Below are 7998 nucleotides of genomic sequence, written 5' to 3' on the forward strand. Positions count from 1 at the left end.
TTGTTCTCTTAGCTTTGATAAACACAATATGTGTTTCAGATTGCCTTCACATCCTAACGGTGTAATTATTACAGTAACTGAAGAGATAGACAGACATAACAGAAAAATGTTACACACATATATTTCTTTACTGATTTCAGCTATGAGTGTTATATAAGCTACTACTTGAGGCAAATAACAAATCAGGATGGACATTAAAATTTGAGAGATGATTCTGAAGGCCTTCCTTTTTTGCTGGTTCTCAACAGCTCTGACAGATTTATTGCATCTGTTCTTTTCTGTCATCTCTACATTCTTGCGATCTCCTGGTCCTGAACGTTTTGGGGCATGAAGGACAGAGACACAGCAAAATGAGATTATTATCACTGCAATCCAAAAAAAACTGCCCACTCCAATTAGCCAAGCTGCTGTTGCCAATGCAATCATGGCTGTACTGGATGCCCTTGTATCTCAGGAATATTACGGGATGAATCACTGCCAGGTAATGTTCCATGCACATGAAGATCTGGAGCAGAGGTCTGACTGTCCAGCAGAGACCAAAGAGAAACATAGACAATTTAAAGCTTGCCACTGAGATGTAATAGGCTGTAATTAATTCTGCAAAGCTTTGAAACCAAAAAACTAGGTCAACTACAGCAATATTCAGTGGCAACACAAAGTTGGGTTTGATGTTTCCATGGAGAAGCAACCAGTGGGACCAGCAATGGATCGGTGTTCCCACAAATAAGAATAATGCTGTACTGACAATAAAGGCAAGGGTGCCAAAATGTCCCTGGCAAATGCAGTACATGTACCAAATTAGAGGCTCATCTAATTTGGAGGTTGAATTGACAGTTTGCAAGGATTAATTACACATGGTTGTAAGGAGCTGCGAAAAGAATGAATGAATGAATGAATGAGTTGGCCAATTAACTTGCAAAAATAGGCAAGCAAAGTAAGTTCAAATGAACAGAAAGCACTTCTAATAGTCAGATTTGACAAAATTTATATTTTCTAGTTTAAATCGTAATTAATTTGTGTGTAATTTAATTTAAATCTATAGAATTAAAGGAATTAAAATGATTTAAAGAAATGTCATACCTGGATTATATGCTACAAAATTGGTTCATTTGATCCCAACAGTGACAGGCCACCAAAAGTGACTGACTTTGTTTCATCTGTATAGGTAACTACAATGTAAATAGGTTGCTGTAAATTTTACAGTAACTTACTGGCAGCTGGATGCCAGTAAATGACTGTAAAAATGTTTACAGTATTATTACTGTAATTGCATTTACGGTACAATAATGTCTTTACCAGTGTTGGGAAGGTTACTTTGGAAATGTAATAGGTTACAGATTACAAGTTACCCTACTTAAAATGTAATAAGTAGTGTAACTTTTTAATTACTTTATTAGAGTAATGTAACTGATTACATTTGATTACTTTTTGTAAATTTTCAGCATCATCACTCCAGTCTTCAGTGTAACATAATCCTTCAGAAATCATTATAATATGCTGATAAACATTTTTCTATATATTATCAATATTTAAAACAGTTGAGTAAATATGCATGTGGTCATATATATTGTAAAATTTTGCATCATTTAATCACCTTCATGTTGTTCCAAACCCATGGGGTGTAGTATTCAAATCTGTTACCCCCCCCCCCAGTATTTATAGGCCTACATGAAAAATATGTATAATTGATTTTTGTAATATTTTCTAGATCAAATCTTGTCATTAGTGTCAGCAAACACACGGGAAACACAAGGGTAAGTCAACACAACAGCATGTTTATTTTATGGAGGCAGGAGAAATCAAGACAACAATCCAGAGGGAAGTATGATGGTAGCGGGTTGAGTTTGGTAGCTTAGCTTGTAGGAGTAACGTGTCCTTTTCTTTCTTTCAGGTGAGTGGCTGGAGCAACGGATTGTCGGAGTGCTGGAGCACGTGGAACAGATCGTCGGCGGCGCTTGCAGGTAAGCAAACATAGAAGGGAGTCAGGTAAGTACGCATAGTAACTGCGAGACTAGACAATGAGACAGAGGGGTGAGTGCAGAGATATAGGAAGCCTGATTGGCAGTGACAGGTGGTAACGATTAATAGACTGGTGATTGGGACCTTGTTAGCGTGGCAGGCGGTGTAGCTGAATCCCTGACAAGTTTGTGTGTAATTTAACTTTAATTGCATTTAATTGTAATTTTTACAATTACAATTATTGAAAGAAATATCATACCTGGATTAATGAAAGAGGATGCAAAATATGCTACAAAATTGGTTCATTTGATCCCAACAGTGACAGGCCACCAAAAGTGACTTTGTTTCAGCTGTATAGGGAACTATATATACATTGTGTTGCATAGGATTGCCCCGGTTTTTAAAGCCCATGCAATTAATGTGTGCTTCTGAATGTTAATATTTGCAACATCATTTTATGAAATGGTTTAAGCAAATCTTTGTGTAATATTTGAATAGAAAGCATGTTAAACTCATAAATATGTAGACCTGATTTGTGATAATTTTTTTTGTTCCCAATCGAGTGTGAGTTTGTCATAATATATCAGGAAAAAATTCCCCCTCATTGCACAAATTAAATGAAACAGGTCTACGACTGCTTTCCTGACTGCTTTCTTCAACTTCCCCAAGCAACCTCGCTTACTTCCAAGGTCGTCCCTCTCAACTCCACATGTATTGAAAGTCTTTTGGAGAAACGTTCTGTCTATTCCTGAAAGCTATGCCCACTTCAGTGACATTTTCTGCCCAAAACAATTCTCACAATAACCATCTCACAGACCATGGTGACTGTAGCATTGAATTAATTCCGGGTGAGCCAGTGCCCTGTGGCAAAATATACCCACTCTCCATCCCTGAACTGAAAGCCTTGGATAAGTATTTACATTCGCCCTTCAACTTTCCCTGCTGCGTCAAGTTTCTTTGGCCTTCCATAGACCAGGCACTTAAAAAGATCACTGTGAAAGTCCACTATCCACTTCCCCTCGTTCCAGCGGTACTAGAACAACTTTGTGGTGCATCCATCTTGATCAAGTTGGACCTCTGAAGTGCCTACAACCTCATCCGTATACTTGAGGGGGATGAGTGGAAGGCTGCCTTTGTGACACCTGCGAGTACTTGCGTCATGTCGTACGGCCCCACCGTATTCCAGGAATTCATGCATGAGGTGCTTCGAGAGTACCTCCACCGTTTCATACTGGTATACATCAACATATCTGTGTACTCCCAAAGCATGGCTGAACATTTCGTAAGTCCTTCAGCCCCTGTAAGAATTCCAACTCTTCCTCAAGGCAGAGAAGTGCACCTCTGCACTGTCCCACACCCACTACCATGAAAGAGTAAAAACACTTCCTTGGTTTCACTAACTTCTATTGTTGATTCATCCACAACTTGAGTTCTGTCAGCGTGCGGTGTGTATAAGGAATAGAACTGGAGAATCAGAGTGCGAACACAGAATACTTTAATAAACAAAGGTACCAGGAGACAGTGATAACACACCTAATCATAACGGAGATCGGACCAAGACTAAGGGAGAACTGAGGACTTATAAACATGAAGCAAACAAAGGGAACTAATGAGATAATTAACAAGACACAGGTGAACAGAATGACATAATCAGGCAACACAGGAAAACTAGGTCACATGATAAAGGCAAACTGAAAACACAATAAGCAGACAATGAAACTAAAACAGATCACAAAACACACCAGGTACGTGACAAGTTCCATCACTCATCTACTCACCAATCTTCTAAAAGGTAGGCACAAGTCTCTGTTCTGGACCCCAGCAGCCACTCAAGCTATGCAATGTCTCAAAGAAGGATGGAGACATTGACTGGAGGGAGCCCGACATCTGTTCAACGTTCTTACCGATCTTGAATCTTGAATCTTGAATATCTGTGCTAAGCCAAGAGGTTGAACCGTCAAAGCCGACGGGCTCTGTTCTTCACTATTTCAATTTCTCCAAATCCTACCACCCTGCTTTAAAGAATGTAAAAGCCGATGCACTGTCCCATCTCCACACTCCAGAAGAGTCTCCTGAGAAGCCTGAACCTGTGATTCCTTCCAGCCTGATTATAAGTGCCATTCAGTGGTCCCTTGATGAACAACTTACTGATGCCAATGCTTGCGAATCCTCTCCGCTGGGGTGTCAGCCCGATCACACGTTTCCAGAACTTAAAACGCACCGCTAATCAGATCTGTTCACTCCTCCCAATGTGACCCTCTCACTGCAACAAGATCGCTTTTGGTAGCCAAGAATGGCACAGGATGTGAGAAGGTTCATAAGAGGATGCTCCGAGTGAACCATGTCCAAAATTTCATGCAATCTACCACCCGGCAAGGTCCTCCCATTGCCCGCTACAGAACACCTGGAGCCAGATCTTAGCCTTAGCTGAGTACACTCAGAGCTCCCTTCACCAACTGGACTCACGACCTTCCAGTGCGTACTCAGTTTCCTGCCTCCCTTGTTCCTATGTGCCAGGGAACCAGCGGATGTTTCATCAGTCGACTACTGGTTCCGGGAGAGTAAGAGGGTCTGGTACGCAGCTCATCACCACCTGCAAAGGTGTGGCTCTTAACTAGGGGCATCAAGCTCTGTCTTCCCTGTAAGAAATTAAGTCTCACATACATTGGCCCCTTCCACATCATCTGTCAAGTAAATCCTGTCACATATGAGCTTAAAAGGGATAGTTCACTCGAAATGAAAATTCTGTAATTAATTAAACTCGTAAGACCTTCGTTCATTTTCAGAACACAAATGAAGATATTTTTGATGAAATCCGCAAGCTTTCTGACCTTGCATGGACAGCAACGGAACTGACACATTCAAGGCCCAAAATTAAGTTAAAATAGTCTATGTGACATCAGTGGTTCAATCGTAAGTTTATGATGCTACGAGAATACTTTTTGTGTGCAAAGAAAAGAAAAGAAAAACAGCTTCAACGATTTCTTCTCTTCTGTGTCAGTCTTCGCCGTGCGTTCACGAGAGTACCACGACGCATGTGTATGATACTGTTGTGCCCATTTTCGACTCCCTGCCAAATTATTACCCCCCTCGTTGAAATCGATAACTGATTGCCTAATCCTAACCCCACCCCTAATCCTAATCCCTCCCCCACACCTAACCCTAAACCTACCAATACTAGGGGGTAATAATCTGGCGGGGGTCAGAATTGGGCACAACAGATGCTTCTGACGGGACACACACATGCGTCGCGGTACTCTCGTGAACGTGCGACGAAGACTGACACGGAAGAGAAGAAATTGTGTAATAAAGTCATTATTTTTGTTTTCTTTGTGCACAAAAAGTATTTTTGTAGCTTTATAAAATTATATAAGCTAATGAAAGGTGTTTTGTCGTTTAGTAGGTACAACATTAACCTTTCATAGGATGGACAACGCAACAGCCAGCCATACTTTTTGACTACTTTTTTATTATACTCCACAGTACTTCACACCCTCACAGTACCGTAACACTCTCAATACAGGTTCCACACATGCTATATGCAACTGTGTTACCGATTAGCACCTAATACTACATAGTATAGTCTGTAAAAGTGTAATAACTATGTTTATAATAGCACACAATTATTTTCAAATATTTAAATATGGCAAATAAGACTTGTTTACATTTCAAAATACTGTTTTCAGTTTCGACATTCTTAAGCAAATTGACATGACATAAAAATAAGTGACAATGCAATGTTGACCTATGCAAACAATAATTATTCTTATTAATAATCGCCCTTTTACAAACATTTATAAAGTTATCTGAACTGTAAAAATATTTGTGTACAATAACCATGTTTATGATAGCACATTATGCTTTTCTTTTTACAAATCTTCAAGTTTTGGTCACATTTCATGCTGTTGCAAATATCAGCATTCATAAACAAATATTGACATATGACATGAGCTAAAAAAAAAAAAGAAAACACGAACAAACTGATGCAAACACAATATGTATGAGCACAAGCACATTTGTAGTTCCTAATGAACGGATGAAAGGCAGTTTTGGTGGCTTGGTGCTGCTGGGATCAAATTAAATAATTATTTAATTTTGCATGCTGTTACATCAATCCAGGTGTGATATTCCTTTAATTATTTTAATGTGTAAACTTATGAGTTAATTTACACACAACTAACAAAGGCTAAGTAATTGTAAGATTTTATCTAGAAATCAGTTCTCCTGTCCAGTCTTCCTATTGTACAAAAGTGCTTTGTGTATATTTGAACTTACACTTTTGCAAATCATACAATGAATGAAACTGACTCTCTTCATTTCTGTTTTTCTTAGCTCTGAACAACCATGCACAATTTATCCTTGAAAATAGACAATTCAGCCTACATGTTCAATGCGGACTGTCAGGGACATTTGGGCTCTTTCTTCATTATTGTCATTACAGCATTATTCTTCATTGTGGGAACACCAATCCATTGCTGGTCTCTCTAGGTATTTCTTCATGAGAACATCAAACCCAACTTGGTGTTTCCACTGAACATCACTTTACTGGAGCTGCTTTATTGTTTTCTTTGCTTTATAAACTTAATTATTAACAAATATTTATATTTAACAGCCTATAAATTGTCTCTCTTTCTCACTGGTCTCTGCTGGACTTTCAGACCTCTCCTCCAGATCTTCATGTGCATGGAACATTACCTGGCAGTGATTCACCCAGTAACATTCCTCAGATACAAGGTCATCCAGTACAGGATTGCATTGGCAACAGCAGCTTGGGTAATTGGAGTGGCCACAGGCTTGAGACTCATTTTCATTGACGTACCATTTTTTCCAGATCATGCAATGTTTTTGTTTTTTTGCATTGCAGTGATAATAATTTCATTTGGCTGTGTATCTGTCCTTTGTGCTTTGAAACGTCCAGGACCTGGTGATCGAAAAAATGTAGAAATGGCAAAGAAAGACAGAAACAATAAAACTGACAGAGGCAGAGCCATTGAGAACAAACAGAAAAAAAGGGCATTTCGAATAATTTTTCATATTTTAGTGTCTATCCTGATTTGTTATTTACCTCTAGTTATAGCCTATTTTATGTGCATATCTAAAATTGATCAGCATTTATATTTATGTGATATTTTTCCATTGATTCTGTCCATCGCTATGATTGTTGTATTAATTTCAGCACTATTCAGGATGTATAATGATGGCTATCTGAAACACAGAATGTGCTTTTCAAAGCTTAGAGAACTCGTAAAAGGAAAATAAGAGACCATATTTCTATATATAACTTCTTGTTTTCTCAAAAATATTTGAACTGTATGTACTGTATATAATGTATGTATTATGGACTATACTTTTGTGACAGTGGTGTTTTATTTATCTTTACTTGAAAGAATAAATGTTATGAGCCAGTTTTGTTCCCTTTCATGGGAACTTCGAACTGCGTACTCTAGGGGTCGCTATGGGGGGGGTCGCCTCGTCGTGACCCGTGTCTGAAGCATACATTGAAAAAACACCAACTCGTTGGCCGGCGACATGACGTCACTACCGGTGCGACTATAGTATAAATAGGCGCCGGGAGCACACATCATTCTCTTCTTTGTCTTCATTGACTGTTTTGTTTGAAGCGTGCATTTCTGTGGTAAGAGCGATCTCTATTCATCTCATTATGGCGAGTACTAGCAAAGCGTTTAAGGATGTGTGCATCCGTGTTGACGTTGTTTAACTTATCTTCACCTTCCTAATTCCCCTGTAACCACCATCTCTCCACCTGACCGAGGTTAGGTCGGAAATTTCCTGTATTATAGTCTGCTATGCTAGACCTATTATGTTTGGTTGGTTCTATGGCTTCATAGTGACCATCATTCTGATGGTCCGGTCTAGAGGCTTCTTCAGACAGAGCTCCGACGCAGGAACCATGGTGGGTGAGTACGATCTATGTAAAAATATATATAATGAGCTGGTGGTTGTGTGTATAACCCTTCTGCTAGTTTCTTTGCAGTGTTTCCCGGGACCTGTGTGTTTCTGTCCCTTTCTAGGGTAGGT

Source organism: Sinocyclocheilus anshuiensis, unplaced genomic scaffold (genome assembly GCF_001515605.1).
Source record: "Sinocyclocheilus anshuiensis isolate Anshui unplaced genomic scaffold, SAMN03320099.WGS_v1.1 scaffold788, whole genome shotgun sequence".
Classification (NCBI taxonomy): Eukaryota; Metazoa; Chordata; class Actinopteri; order Cypriniformes; family Cyprinidae; genus Sinocyclocheilus; species Sinocyclocheilus anshuiensis.